We start from the raw sequence: 16,704 nt of genomic DNA on the forward strand, positions 1-16,704 counted from the left end.
AGCCATCAAGTGTTTATCTGCACAGAGGAAGAAAGAAAACAAAAGACGACAGAGCAGTATTTGTCCAAACACTAGGGTTGTAGCAGTATTTGTTTAAACACTAGGGTTGTAGCAGTATTTGTTTAAACACTAGGGTTGTAGCATCTGCTGCGGTTGTTTCATTCTTTCCTTATTTCTTAATTGATTTGACACCTATGGACCAGTGAGGTAAGGATGGACTAAATGGGGAAAGGCCTATGAGGTTGTCTTCACCCTGGATTGGCCCCCGAACGCCTGTTGCGTCAGTTCTTTCCAGGGCCCTCACTGAACCGTGTCCTATTCTGTCCCTGTGTTGTGTACACACTGTACAGTGTGTGAGAAAATTGGCACATTTTCATTCTCCAGTGAAACATCAGTCTTAATAGACATCATATAGAGCATGGAGGTCTGATTGTAATATTCTATGGCATAACATTTAAGGCTGTGAGTTTTCTGAATGTCCCCCAAACAAAGGCTGTGACAGTCACTAAGTCTTTCATCTTTGTTGTGAGTTACTGGGGAGATTAAGCAATCACAGCCCAAATGGTTAACACCTCAAAAAGCTTAGCCACGAGTCCAATGACGAGGGGAGGGGTTGCTTTAAAGTAGCAAACAAATGTAGTAAGAGCTGCATAACATTGTTAACTTGTCTTAAGTTATTTTTGTTTTTTCTACATTCTTTTCCAAAATGTCCGTGCTTGCCACAGTAAGAACAACTGGCTTCTCTAGGACTTTTGCGTTTCTTTGGCTTCTCTGAGTTGACCTTAACAGAAACTGCTGCAATTCTTACTCTCTCTTTGACATCAGAATCTCTTTCCCAAATCGCCAAACTTTCTAGGTTACTTCTGAGAGTTCTTTTAGCCCACGTAATATCTAGGAATGGCAAGGCTGTTCTGTACTCAGCTACAAGACCATCTGCCCAAATTCGGATTAGAGCTCCTTTGTCAGCTAACACACTTTCGGAATCATCCACTATTCCACTGTACGTTACCGCTACCTGACAGAACCTCTCAGTATATTCACTCACAGTTTCTTCTTTCTCTTGTACACAGCTAGTAACTCTCGACCAATCGATTTTGGGTCCTAAGATATTCTTTAGGATTTTCAAAACACCTTCTCTCAAATCGCCTTTACTGACATGTTGCAGTTCGGAAGTAACAGCAGACTCAAAATTGTTGAATTCAGATTCAGTTAGAATTTGTGACATCAGCTGTGTGACTTCTGGCAACGACATGTCATAGAGATGCATTTTGCTGAACAATGCTCTTCTAAATTCAGAAAAATTTGTACGTGCTGAGGGTAAACTCTGGGAGAGTCTATCTATATCCTTAGGACCTAAAGATGTTTTGGCAACCGTTTGTATTTGGACAACAGAAGAGTTCCTAGTAACACTTTCAGTTCCCTGAGATCTTCTCCTAGCCCCACAAACCTGCACTGAATCTACAGGCTGATCAGTTACTGATTGGATGGCTACATTTGTTTCAACGAAAGCTTTTAAGTCAGGATAATTGTTATCAGGCTGACTAACTTCTTCCACATCAGTTTTTTCTGCATCTTTGTTGCGGTTTACTTTCTTAGTCAACGAAGATATTCTAGCACGGAGCTCTTTGATCTGTTTCTCTAGCTCAGAGTTGCGCTTAGACTGTTCTGTAGCTAGGGTTAAAACGAATTCTCTGTGACAGAAGATAATGCCTTTGACACTGTTCTTGCGAATACTTTCTCCTAGTACCTTCTTACAATCTTCGATTGACCAAACTCTGCCTGGATCAATGCTAAATTTCTTTGTTAAATTCAATCTGACTTTCTCAGTCACGATTGAGTCCATGTGCTCTGATAACAAAGACTTGAATTCACTATCTGTCCAAAAAGGTGTAATCTGTCTAGTACTTTTCCTAAACATTTTGTGAATTTTTGTTACCACAAACAAACACTAAAAAAACTTCTCTCTACTGTCTTGCAAACAGAGGGTACAATCTTATTAGCACATGAGGCTAAATCTAATTCTAAAGCTAATTCTCTAGCTTACAGATAGGTCTTCTCTAGCAAGAGCATACACACAATATTAACATGTAACTGTTAATCTTCCCTGTCAACAACAGAGGGTAAATTTCATCTCTAAAAGAAAAACTTTTTAGAGGCTCATCTTTAGTTAACCAAACTCTACAGCTGTTTAACTAATTCTCTGAACGGCGCAGAGGAAAACATTTGTACTGGTCTGCATTGGTTCTTTGAATGGAGTGTAAACTCACCGAATCGTTGGTTGTACAGAAAAATTTCGTCTGGAACTCAGTCAGCTTTGTTGAAATCTTTGAGCTTGAAGTTTCAAGATTCAGTCTGGAACTCAGTCAGCTTTGTTGAAATCTTTGAGCTTGAAGTTTCAAGATTCAGTCTGGAACTCAGTCAGCTTTGTTGAAATCTTTGAGCTTGAAGTTTTCAATCTGGAGGAAGCTGGAAAGATTCAGTCTGGCAATCTTTGTCAAATCTTTTGTTGAGCTTGAAGTTTCAAGATTCAGTTCATTGAGCTTAAAATTCTTTGAGTTTCCTTCTCCATCCGGGTCACGGCACCATCTTGTTGAAAACTTTTTCTTCGTCGAAGCAAGAGACCAGGAGACGTTGGGGATCACGTTCAAACAAAGTTATTCTTTATTGAGGACTTCGCGTTGACGCGGCTGCAGTTCTTCCCAAATCAGTCTGACTAACGTAACTTTACATGGTTTCTTTATAGGCATTTCAGTGGGCTGTCCTTAATGGTGCTGACCATGCACACAGCCTTAGTTAGGGATGACAATAGAGGCAATTACCCCCAACTGTGCTCCCCAAATGGTATAAACACAAATGGTCACGAGAACTAAGACTAGTAACATTCACACACAGTTCAACTCTTAGCTGGAAGATCAAAGGCTAACAAAACCCCTGACTATTACAATGTTTAGACAGCTGACTTAAAGCTAACTTCTGATCAGTAAATTGATGCCATCATGTTCACCTTGAATGCCCAATACAGTGTAATTCACCTTAGTTTTTCATGTGATGTTATGTAAGGAAGTAAGATCAGCAGATCTTAAACATATTCTTAAATTTGGATCCTTCAATGGTATAAAAGTCTGCCACCCGAGGCATCCAGAGCACGCCATCTGCATTTCAGGATGCCGATGGCACGCTCCACAACTGCGCGGGCACGAGAGTGGACTTTGTTATAATGAGTTTCCTCTGCGCTCTGCGGGTTTAAAAATGGGGTGAGGAGCCAGCGTCTCAGGGGGTAGCCACTGTCGCCTGCAGGTTATCATTATATTAAAAACAAAATGGTTTCAGTTTCTACTTTTTAATATTGTTAAACTCACCAAGAAGCCAGCCATCACGTACTGCGCCTGCATTTAGTCTGTTCCCTACACTGCTATGTGTCAAGATAAAGGAATCATGTGTTGAACCGGGCCAACGTGCCACAATGTTTGTGAGGGTCATGTTGGAGTCACATATGATTTGCACATTAATAGAATGCACATGCTTTCTATTAACATAAGCAAATTCATTTTCAGATGGTGCCCTTATAGCAACATGAGTGCAGTCAATTGCGCCGATTACATTTGGGAAACCAGACATTGCTGCAAATTGCATTTTAATTTCGGCCTGTTCTCGCACAGTGTAGGGGAACCTGATGTATCGACTAACCATATTAAGTATACCATTCAAAACGACAGATATTATGGCACTCAGGGACGGCTGTGATATACCAGACCTATAGGGTGAGATGATAGATTCCAATAGAATTATTTCATATACAAAAAGGTCTTAGAGACAAATTTGAGGATTACTTATAGTTTTTTTTATATAAATAATTTACCTGTCTGCCAATTCCCGCTGGAAACAGCCGGTTGCCAAGAACCCCAGAGTGGTGAGGACTTGTATTTGGACTGGGATGGCATGGTTCCGGCGTGTTGCCCTCTCTAATACTGGACCCAATTCAGCACATAGATCCAAGAGCACAGCTCTAGGGAATCTAAATCGGCTTATTAGCCAGTCATCATCATGGGCCAGGAAATCATCATGGTCCCTGAAAACTCGTTCTCTCCTTATTCTGCCATTGGCGTAATCCTCCAACAGTGCCAGCAGTGCCATCATGAAGCATTACATACCCGGGTCACCGGAGGATTTATATGTTTCTAGCAAATAGACTGATCGTTAACACCTTGACAAAATCACATTATTAATTTGTGGGCGAAAATTTAAGACGAAAATGTTATAGTGAACACATGCTTCTTGACGGTTTTGTAATGAACACCGTAATAGTTAGGACCGATGATGAGTAGCGATTGTGCTTCATGACTGTATTTGCAGACTTTGACATTTTATGATATATGTACATTAAGGAAAATATTTCCTTTTTACACTGTGTTCTGCAGTTCTCTAATATAAGGGTATTTCATGCTATTCTGTATCACATGTAGTCGCGCCATGTCCTCCTGCGCTCCCGTTGTGGACAATGTGACTGTAAGGCAGCGCTGATTATTATTATTATTATTATTATTATTATTATTTTTTTTTTAATACATTTTGAATTACGTTTGGATTTTACTAGATGTATATAGCCTAAAACAATCGGCACAAATAACACTGTTGGATTTAATCTTCATGATAATGTGGATATAACGTATGAAATGGAGTGAAAATTAAATGTCATTAATTCTTATAATCGTTCTTCTCACATTTATTTTCTACAATCTAACTCTCTTTAGGCCGCCGGGTTAGGGAAGGGGTCCGCGAACAGCCTGCTAGGTACTCCGTGGTAGGAGGTAAGTGGACCGCTGCGCGACGCCCCCTAGATGATTTTTCGGGGCCCGGCCGACCGCGCCGGGCCAGAGGGGGGCCCCGGCGGGGCGGGCCAGAGGCGTCGCCTCGGCGGCCCCGTGGGAGCTCGACGAAATTCGGCCGTTTCGCCCGCAATCTGGGCATCGGCCACAAGGGGGCGACACCCGTCCACCTGCAATCGTTTCGACAGAGCGCACGTGCCTCCCCCTGACCGCCTTTTCGGCAAATTCCCTGACCACACCCGCCGACCACGAAGCGCCCGTTCGTCCCACTGAGCGCCCGTGACCGCCCCCCGACCACGCCCACTGACACGAACAGCCTATTCGTCCCCCTAACCGCCCCTTTGACCAGGAAGCGCCCGACCGCCCGTGACCGCCCCCTGACCACGCCCACTGACACGAACGGCCTTTTCGTCCCCCTGACCGCCTGTGTGACCACGAAGTGCCCGTTCGTCCCCCTGACCGCCTGTGTGACCACGAACGGCCTATTCGTCCCACCGACCGCCTGTGTGACCACGAAGTGCCCGTTCGTCCCCCTGACCGCCTGTGTGACCACGGACAGCCTATTCGTCCCACTGACCGCCTATTTGACCACGAACGGCCTCTTAGTCCACGGCCGATCTAGGTGACAGCCCATGGCCCCGCCCACTGACCACGAACAGCCTATTCGTCCCACTGACCGCCTATTTGACCACGAACGGCCTCTTAGTCCACAGCCGATCTAAGTGACAGCCCGTGGCCCCGCCCACTGACCACGAACAGCCTATTTGTCCCCCTGACCGCCTATTTGACCACGAACGGCCTGTTCGTCCACGGCCGATCTAAGTGACAGCCCGTTGCCCTGCTTACTGACCACGAACAGCCTATTCGTCCCCCTGACCTCCTGTGTGACCACGAATGGCCTATGTGTCCCATCGGCATAACTATGCATCATTAGACTTAAAATGCCATGTCCACGGACAGCTTACAGGGACCCTGTCAAATAAGTTGCAGGTGGGCACAGGAAGGGCCCACCTGTAAATTATTTGATATGTCCACGGACAGCTTACAGGCACCCTGTCAAATAAGTTGCAGGTGGGCACAGGAAGGGCCCACCTGTAACTTATTTGATATGTCCACGGACAGCTTACAGGGACCCTGTCATATAAGTTGCAAGTGGGCCCTTCTTGTGCTTACAGGGACCCTGTCAAATAAGTTGCAGGTGGGCACAGGAAGGGTCCACCTGCAACTTATTTGATGGGACCTCTTAGGCTGTCCATGGTCAATGCATTTAAAGGTCATATTTCATATTGTAAATGTTTTATTGCTTAAAACATGCAGTACAGTGCACAGGGAAGACAATGCAACATGTTGGTGTATTTTACAGTTCATAATTATGCATAATTAGCCTTAAATGGACATGTCCACGGACAGCTTACAGGGACCCTGTCATATAGGTTACAGGTGGGATGTTTTTTATATTTTGATGTCATTGTTGAAAAGATTGCATAAAAATGATTAAATATAAATTTTAGGTTAATCTCTGGGCCCCCCTGAGCGATTTGCAGCCTTCAGAACCTCCAAATTCCACTGTCCACGAACAGCCTAAATTTTTGAATGGGATAGATTGTACGTGGGACGTCCAGATCTCAGCCTCTGGTCAGAATTTGGAGATGAAACCTGCACTCCTGTGCTCATCTGGACACGCCCTGTCCACGGTGTGAATTTCAAAGAAATTGGAGAAACTTGAAAATTCGACCCAAAAAAACTCAAAGGGTTCCTTCCTGTGCCCAACTGTAACTTATTCGACAGGGTCCCTGCAAGCTGTCTGTGGACACGACATGTCCATGGAGAGCTTACAGGGACCCTGTCGAATAAGTTGCAGGTGGGCACAGGAAGGGCCCACCTGTAACTTATTTGATGGGACCTCTATAGGCTGTCCATGGTCAATGCATTAAAAGGTCATATTTCATAATTCTAAATGATTTATTGCATAAATCATAGCCACCAGGCGCCGAGATATGGACGGGTGAGTTTTCGGAAAGATACAGGTGAGTTTTTGGAAAGATTGCTTAAATCATAGAGTACAGTGCACAGGGAAGAAAATCCAACATGTTGGTGTACTTTACAGTCCATAATTATGCATAATTAGCCTTTAAATGACATGTCCACGGACAGCTTACAGGAACCCTGTTGAATAAGTTACAGGTAGGCACTTCCTGTAAAATCATAGGAATTGCCCACCTGTAACTTATTCGACGGGACCTCTTTAGGCTGTCCGTGGTCAATGCATTAACAGGTCATAATTCATGATTATTAATTTTTTATCACTTAAAACATGCAATACAGTGCACAGGGAAGACAATCTAACATGTTGGGGCTCTTTACAGTTCATAATTAGCCTTAAAATGACAGGTCCACGGGCAGCTTAAAGGAACCCTGTTGAATAAGTTACAGGTGGGATGTTCACCAAACGCCTATGAAAATGAATGGGATAAGTGGCACGTGTCAGTGGCTCCCGCGCGGCCCCCGGGGGTCCGAGGGGCCCCAAACTCGGCAAAAAGTTGCGTCACGTGGCCCTCTGCGACATACCGAGCGGGCTAGGTCGAGACGCGCCCGGTTTATTTTTTGCTATTTTTTATGCACCTCTCTGTCTCCCATTGATCTCTATGAGAGCATGTGTCTGCTAGGGTTAATTCAGCAGTTAGGATTAGAGGGCCCTCTAGGCTCAGGAAGCACCTAGAGCCACGAAACTCTGGGGCCCGACTCGGGGGCCCGTGGCGGTCGTCCATGACGAATTTCGAGGTCCTGCGACCTTTCGACCCCTATGGGCGACTGTTTATTTGACGTCCCACGTGCAACTTATTCCATTGGGCTGTTGGTGGCCAATTAGCGTGAAAAAAGGTCAGAGGGACACGGAACTCTAGAACCCGTCCCCGGGGCCCGTGACGAGACGCATGCCTCAATTTCGGGCCGATCGGACCTTTCTGTCCACCTTTCACGAAGCACATGGTCCAATTAATGGAGTCCCTCTTGCTAACACAGACAGACATATGGTCAGAGTGAACCAAAGGGAGGAGAATTTCGCACTGCAAAAAGACACACTTGGAACCGATCTAGAACCCTGCGATCCGGGATCTAGAACCGGGGGCCCCTCGACTACCAGGGCGGCGAATTTGGAGGCGCTGCGACCTTTGACCCCTGTGTTTCCGCCCTCCCACGTGTAACTTATTCAGTTCAAACTTCACAGGCGCTTCCTGGTCAAAGGGGTCTTTTTTCGGCCAAACGAGCGGACGGGGACACGGAACTCTAGAACCCGTCCCCGGGGCCCGTGACGAGACGCATATGTCAGTTTCGGGACGATCGGGCGTTTCCTTCAAACCGTTGTGCCGAAACACACACTTAGAACCGATCTAGAACCCCGCGACCCACGATCTAGAACCGGGGGCCCCTGGACAACCACCGTGTCGAATTTGGGGTCGCTGCGACCTTTCGACCCCTTTTGGCCCCTGTTTATGTGTCGTCCCACGTGCAACTTATTCCATAGGGCTGTTGGTGGCCAATTAGCGCGAAAAAAGGTCAGAGGGACACGGAACTCTAGAACCCGTCCCAGGGGCCCGTGACGGGACGCATACGTCATTTTCGGGCCGATCGGACCTTTCTGTCACACCGTCCACCAAACACCTGTGAAAATGAATAGGATAAGTTGCAAGTGTCAGCGGCCCCTGTTCGGCACCCGGAGGTCCCACGGGCCCCAAACACTGCGTGCCGGTAGTCCTCGGGCCCCCGAACAACATATCAGGAGGACGAGTCTCTAGAACTCGGGGCTAATTTTTATGCGACCCTTGTTCAAGTTTCTCTCACAGGCCACTTGCACTCATAGACAGCTCATAGACTGACATACCCACTTGAAAGGTCAAACTGAAGACATACTTAGAACCGATCTAGAACCACGCGACGCATGATCTAGAACCGGGGGCCCCTGGACTAGCACCGTGTCGAATTTGGGGTCGCTGCGACCTTTCGACCCCTTTTGGCCCCTGTTTATGTGACGTCCCACGTGCAACTTATTCCATAGGGCTGTTGGTGGCCAATTAGCGCGAAAAAAGGTCAGAGGGACACGGAACTCTAGAACCCGTCCCAGGGGCCCGTGACGGGACGCATATGTCATTTTCGGGCCGATCGGACCTTTCTGTCACACCGTCCACCAAACACCTGTGAAAATGAATGGGATAAGTTGCACGTGTCAGTGGCTCCCGCGCGGCCCCCGGGGGTCCGAGGGGCCCCAAACTCTGCAAAAAAGTTGCGTCACGTGGCCTTCTGCGACATACCGAGCGGGCTAGGTCGAGACGCGCCCGGTTTATTTTTTGCTATTTTTTATGCACCTCGCTGTCTCCCATTGATCTCTATGGGAGCATGTGTCTGCTAGGGTTAATTCAGCAGTTAGGATTAGAGGGCCCTCTAGGCTCAGGAAGCACCTAGAGCCACGAAACTCTGGGGCCCGACTCGGGGGCCCGTGGCGGTCGTCCGTGACGAATTTCGAGGTCCTGCGACCTTTTGACCCCTATGGGCGACTGTTTATTTGACGTCCCACGTGCAACTTATTCCATTGGGCTGTTGGTGGCCAATTAGCGTGAAAAAAGGTCAGAGGGACACGGAACTCTAGAACCCGTCCCCGGGGCCCGTGACGAGACGCATGCGTCAATTTCGGGCCGATCGGGCGTTCCTTTCAAACCGTTTTGCCGAAACACACGCTTAGAACCGATCTAGAACCACCAAATCCAGGATCTAGAACCGGGGGCCCCTGGACTAGCACCGTGTCGAATTTGGGGTCGCTGCGACCTTTCGACCCCTTTTGGCCCCTGTTTATGTGACGTCCCACGTGCAACTTATTCCATAGGGCTGTTGGTGGCCAATTAGCGCGAAAAAAGGTCAGAGGGTCACGGAACTCTAGAACCCGTCCCAGGGGCCCGTGACGGGACGCATACGTGGATTTCGGCCCGATCGGACCTTTCTGTCCACCTTTCACGAAGCACATGGTCCAATTAATGGAGGCCCTCTTGCACACACAGACAGACATATGGTCAAAGTGAACCAAAGGGAGGAGAATTTCACACTGCAAAAAGACACACTTGGAACCGATCTAGAACCCCGCGACCCACGATCTAGAACCGGGGGCCCCCGGACTAGCACCGTGTCGAATTTGGGGTCGCTGCGACCTTTCGACCCCTTTTGGCCCCTGTTTATGTGACGTCCCACGTGCAACTTATTCCAGTGGGCTGTTGGTGGCCAATTAGCGCGAAAAAAGGTCAGAGGGACACGGAACTCTAGAACCCGTCCCAGGGGCCCGTGACGGGACGCATACGTCATTTTCGGGCCGATCGGACCTTTCTGTCACACCGTCCACGAAACACCTATGAAAATGAATGGGATAAGTTGCAAGTGTCAGTGGCCCCTGTTCGGCCCCCGGAGGTCCCACGGGCCCCAAACACTGCGTGCCGGTAGTTCTCGGGCCCCCGAACAACATATCAGGAGGACGAGTCTCTAGAACTCAGGGCTAAATTTTATGCAACCCTTGTTCAAGTTTCTCTCACAGGCCACTTGCACTCATAGAGAACTCATAGACTGACATACCCACTTGAAAGGTCAAACTGAAGACATACTTAGAACCGATCTAGAACCACCAAATCCATGATCTAGAACCGGGGGCCCCTGGGCTTCCACCGCGTCGATTTTGGGGTCGCTGCGACCTTTTGACCCCTTTTGGCCCCTGTTTGTTTGACGTCCCACCTGCAACTTATTCCATTGGGCTGTTGGTGGCCAATTAGCGCGAAAAAAGGTCAGAGGGACACGGAACTCTGGACACCGTCCCAGGGGCCCGTGACGGGACGTGTGTGTCAATTTCGGGGCGATCGGACCACACCGAACCTCGTTCGGCCCCTGGAGGTGCTAGGGGCCCGAAACTTCATAGAAAGCTGCGTCACACGGCCCCCAAAAACATACAGAGAGGGGAACATCTACACACACTCACAAAAAAACACTTGGTGGTTAGGGGTCAAAATAGGCACTTTTTGGACTATGAGGAAGACTATGGTGAAGGTTAGGTGGTCAGGGGACCCCATAGGCACTTTGTGGCAATGAAGAAGATGATAGGTGGTTAGGGGTCAAAATAGGCACTTCGTGGGCAACGAGGAAGACTATGGTGAAGTTTAGGTGGTCAGGGGACCCCATAGGCACTTCGTGGCAATGAAGAAGAGAATAGGTGGTTAGGGGTCCAAATAGGGGCTTCGTGGCAGCGAGGAGGACTACGGTGAAGAGTAGGTACCCAGATAGCAACAAAGTCTGGGCCGAGTCTGGCTTAAATTAGGCACTTCTGGCTTAATTCTGGCACTGTTTTTTTCACACTCCTGTGTCAAACAGTACTAGGCTAAGCTCTGGCTGGAGTCTGGCTAACCAAAAGAAACAAAAATCAAATTGTATCTTTTTGGCTGAGCCCTGGCATGAGCACGGTCTACCAGAATTAGAAAATATTTGACCTCTGGCATGAATGTGCTCAACTGTAAAATAGCTGTGTAAGATGTGTTGTTAATTGGTTCATATTTTATACATAATTATAAGGTTAATTTTGTCAAAAAGAATAAAATGAAATCTGTTTATTATAGGCCTAGTTAAAAATACATATAGATATTTATTCAAATAGTAGACTTTTACACATAAGGAGGCAAGAAGACTTTTCTTTTTTTTTTTAAAGGAAAGAAGACTTGATTATTCTGTTGGCAAGATTATTTTAATGGGCAGTTAACCCTCTGAGGTCTGAGCTGTTTTCTGGGCCCTGGAGGTGTTCTGACATGCTCTGACATTTCTGGTTATTTCTGTTACTTGTGACATTTTCATGGCTAAAGTCTAATTACACTGTATTCAGCACAAACTCTGCTACAATAATATATCAGCAGCATGTATGTAAAAGTTTGTAGTTTTGAGATAATGACATTTATGCGTGGTTTTTGAAAATACAAAAAAAAATTCTCACTGAAATAAGGCCATGAAACCCATACTGATTATTTCTTCACAAGACTTTTGAAAATTGTATGACGTAGCCTAGAATATTTGCTGCAAAACTATGTGAAAATCACCCTGACTGCTCATTCAGATAAGACAATATATTGATTTAAAAATTTTACGACGTGTTTTGTGTGAAAAAGCCTTATGCGAGAGCTCATTAATATGTAAGCTTTTCTCACCTGAGAAAGACAAAGAACCTCCCCTAACGGCCCTATTAGGAGCTATCAGGCCCCTATCATTCTGAGCAACCTTGCACAATACTGTAAATGAGGAGATTTAAAAAATAATGGCTTTTAAATTGTTTGGATTTATTTACAACACAACATAATCCAAAGATACACAACAAATGCCAAAAAAGCACTTCAAAGACAGAGACCTTTGTGCCATTCCTAAAAACATTGTACATACCTTTCATTTCCAAGATTTTCACTTTACCATGTTCACGTACTGAGACTCATGTGAATGTTGAAGTCCTCAGTGGCATCTGGGACCTGAAAAAAAAAAAAGTGAACATACTGATATCAAGAGAAAGGCCTGCATGATTTTGGAAATAAATATTAGATTTTTCTGGTTAAAATTGCTTTTTAAAATTCCTTTTTAAAATTCACAGAATACACACACACACACACGTTTCCAACGATATATAATATAATGAACACCAGGTTTGTTGTGCCTTGTAGGCATAAGGTATATGCGCAGTGCGGATAAAATAATAATAACAATAAATAACCTATAGCAGCCTATAAATCTTCCAAAAGAAGCTAGAGAAAAATATATTGATTATCATGTTACTTCAAATGTTTCCATCCGTTATGATGATATGAAATGAGATAATAATAAAAACATGAAGCCGTTTGGTGCGTTTTGCTTTCATCCAAAATATGATACATTCAAACGCGATCGCTTGCAAAATATGATGCATTCAAACGCGATCGCTTGCAAAATATGATACATTCAAACGCGATCACTCTCAAATATAAAACATTATGGTTACCATAAACATATCTATGTTTGAGCAGATATCCACAAACACAGTAAACACATATGATACATTCAAACGCGATCGCTTGCAAAATATGATACATTCAAACGCGATCGCTTGCAAAATATGATACATTCAAACGCGATCACTCTCAAATATAAAACATTATGGTTACCATAAACATATCTATGTTTGAGCAGATATCCACAAACACAGTAAACACGGGTCTAAATATTATAATATTCCCCATATATCTAGCAACAGTTCAGCTGCAACGTGACATTTATGCAACAATAACAAACTAGGCTATGTAAGAATTTCTTACCTTATCTTTCTTGTCTTCAAATCGCGTTCTTCTTCTTCTGAGGTAGCCTAAATCCAATGTAAGCTCAGGCACGTCTTTCAAACTCGACGAAAAGTGAAGTGAAGTGTTTTGTTGTTGAGGTAACGAGCGCGTTCGCGTTCCATGTGGAGATTTGCATGTGAATATCTTTTGCGCGAGTAGGCGTGGCCAAATTAACTGTAATGAGCAAGCGTTTGAGAAGCTGGACATCTTGTTGGTTTTATACAAATTACTTAAACAGAGAATATTTGTTTTCGTTTTGAATCCGATCATTTAAAAGTACACACTTAAATGTTTATAAAGGTATATGGCTCATAAATGTGTGACAAGTATTCGCTGAGTTTTGTTTCAGTTTATAGACGTGCTCAAGAAAAAAAAGTTCACCGCGACAGAGAGGCAGAACGCACACCCTGTTTATTTTCTTTATTTTACAAAAGCACAATGTTTTGATTTGATTGTAAGTGGACACATACAAAAGGAGAAATATCACAGATTCTTTTTTTATATTTCTTTTTTCTGTATGACCATAAATGATGGAGTAATTTAAGTTTATAGTGCTACAATGTGGAGAAAATCCGGCAAAACGCGTCGGCGCGTTTGTCGACCTCAGAGGGTTAAGGAGGTGACAATGTGCAGAATAAAAAAAAACATAAAAAAAAAAACATGAGATGTTTGCAAAATGTTTGAAGACAAAGACAAATGGTTCAGTCAGCAGCATCATAAAAGACAAAAGATTGAATGGGACTGAATGAGTACTTTGTGGTTATCCAAATGGTAATCAAAATGCCACAAAAAAGTTTTGGCGAATTGATTACCATTTGTACAGTATAACGACAGTTTTACTACAAAAACCCATGGTTAAACTGTTTTTTAGAGCAGTCTTCTTGCTCGGCAGACGGGTCAATGTGCGTCTGTTGTTGCTGATATGATGACGCAGTTTGCAATGCATCATGGAAATAGTAGTTGATTTACATATACGGCGTTAAAGCCGCTTTACAAGAAGGACTACTTTTCCCAGAGTGCACCCCGTGACATCATCCCGCCTACCAGAGGATCCGGAAGTTACGTAGCAGTTATTCAGCAACTCATATTTTCCAACGCAGTCTCGCGGTGAAATTCAAATTGTCGTTCTAACTTCGACAATCACGCTATCTTGGTTTTATCTTTTGGAGTTTTAATACATGATCAAGGTAAGTTGATACTTTTTAAAATATCTAAACTAACACGTAGATTTTAATCTATAGCGCAGTACGTTACTAGATAGGCTTTTTGCTTGTTTTCTGTGGTTTGATTTTATTTGCTTTTATGTTAGAGGGTCTAGAATTAGCCCCCATTTACAGTGCTTATTATATGAACATATGTGGGCTTACAGTGAGCGAGGTAACATGAGAAAAATGGCTATTAAAAGAGTCAACAAGATGTTTGAATCTTTGGGAAAATAAATTAATTCAGGATACAACTTTACAGTCTCCCGAACAGCAATACAATCATCGTGGCATCATGAAACACCACAGACAACAAGCCTCTCAAGCGATGACCTATTAATAAGATGTAAGATTTCTTTTCTTTTTTTTTTCTATCATATATTCACTGTTGGCGTAAGGCTCATGTCATAGCAGATGTGGTGTGGTAACGTTAAACCCTTTCAATACCTGTGTTTAATGTTTTAGCACTTCTCCATGACATAATATCTTAACAAGAAATCCTTATGGAGCAGCAGAGGAACATTGTAAGGATGGTGCGAGATCTCAAAGCAAACAACGTTCGGGAGATCACAGAGGCACAGAACCAAAGTCAAAGTCCAAAACTGTTTCCAATTGAAGACTTAAGGTCATTAACTTCCCTGGAAAGTGATCTTCGATCATGTCCAGTAACAAGACAAAAAGGGGTAGGTAATGCACAGTTGCATGCTGTTATCACTCACAAGTCTGGTTGTAATTACTGTTGTAATTAAATGGTGTGTGTGTGATCAATCTAAAACATGAAAAATCTAACAATAACAAAAACTATTTATATTTGTCTAATTTGGTAAATATAATATCGATATTAGCATGTTTTAGTGTTTTGACTTAATAGTGATGGCATGTTTTAAAAATATTTCAGGTACTTGAACTGGGATTGTTTGGTGGAGTCGACTTAAAGGACACGTCTGGCGGATTATGAGGCAAGCATTCAAAAATGAAGTGAGAAGTGTACATGGAAAAACACCTTTCCAAAGCTTGCAGCCTAAAAACATTGTGATTGGTAAGTGCATTTTTGTTGTGTCTAAGTCTATCTGGAACTTCATGACTATTCCCTCATGTCATGAATGAATGTTGAAAGTTTCAATTCTTTGACTGGTGGTGTCTTTTGATACAAATGCTTTATATGTCTATTGTTCATTTCATTTAAAATTATTTTTTAACTCTGTATTTGTATGCTCCTATTCTAGAGGCTGTAAGAAGTAATCCTGTGTGTGCACAGACATCTGAGTTGGAGGTCGAAAAAGTTATTAAAAGGTGGTTTCATCTAGCTGGTGATCGCGAGGGTGGCAAAAAAAGGACACCTTTGCAAAATGTAAACCACACATTTTAAGTTATTAGGGAATCTGTTTTGCATTGTTGCAACTTATATTTTAAAAATTTTTGCACATCTGTAAATATAAAATGTATTTCATTTGTCTTTTATAACCAGCTTTTAGTTTGTTTCTGTACTTTATGATTTATGCATGACACTTTTGCTTTATTGTTTGTATCAATTTAATTTATTGCTTTGTTTCTGTTGCGTTTTTTGGACAGTGGCCGAGAGGGCTCAACACGCTGCAACAGAAGACAACACATGGAAATAGAAAAAAACACAAGCAAATTTACAAAACATCTTCATCAGTTTGACAGCACATGTGCTGCAAATATGCAAAACACAACCGAATACACAAACGTACTGCAAATGGCAGACCAACAACGCAAATATCTACAGTAGTGTTTTTTTATTATTTATTTTGTATTATTATTTATTGGTTGTATTGTATTTGCAGCATATGTTGTGAAACTGATGTTTTCTTAAAGGAACACTCCACCCATTTGCATTAAGCTTTGCAATGTTAGAAACCCAGTCATACTATTGAATGGTCGTGCAACATTTTCTCATTTTCCCCTGAGACGAGAGAAATCTGTATTTACCTCTTTACACTTCCTCCCACAACGATGCAAAAATTGTCATTCAATTGTCTTTTTCCTGTAGTTTTTATTTTTCCACTTATCTGGCTGAGATTTTCTTCCCCTCTCAATAAAATGCTGTACTTTGCATTTGTGTAGTGTCATTATTTTATTATTCCTTGCACAATATATAAGTATTACACAGGGATAATTTCTGGTTCAGTTTTGGGGACTGGTATAATATTGGCCCCGTTATGGCTGTTTTCTGGATAAGTTGTGGCTGAGTTCTGGGGTAAAGCTGGTGGCAGTTTGGCCCTTGTCTGGCTGACATCTGGGGATTACGGTGTTGTTTTGGGCCAGTTCTGGATAATATCTGGGTAC

The 16,704-nt window shown here is 43.7% G+C and overlaps 1 long non-coding RNA gene across 2 annotated transcripts; it reads left to right on the forward strand.

Moving 5' to 3' along the window:
* The first annotated feature begins 14,209 nt into the window (after positions 1-14,209).
* On the forward strand, positions 14,210-16,471 carry LOC311071959. 2 transcript variants are annotated; one of them, XR_014603952.1, is made up of 6 exons: positions 14,210-14,379; positions 14,657-14,740; positions 14,860-15,077; positions 15,293-15,433; positions 15,621-15,745; positions 15,967-16,471. It is a non-coding gene; the product is annotated as an uncharacterized lncRNA (long non-coding RNA). The 2 variants fall into 2 exon arrangements; XR_014603953.1 differs by lacking the exon at positions 14,657-14,740 and having other exon boundaries at positions 14,890-15,077.
* Positions 16,472-16,704: the final 233 nt, after the last annotated feature.

Source organism: Abramis brama (genome assembly GCF_963993115.1).
Source record: "Abramis brama genome assembly, chromosome: 21".
In the NCBI taxonomy this organism is placed as follows: domain Eukaryota; kingdom Metazoa; phylum Chordata; class Actinopteri; order Cypriniformes; family Leuciscidae; genus Abramis; species Abramis brama.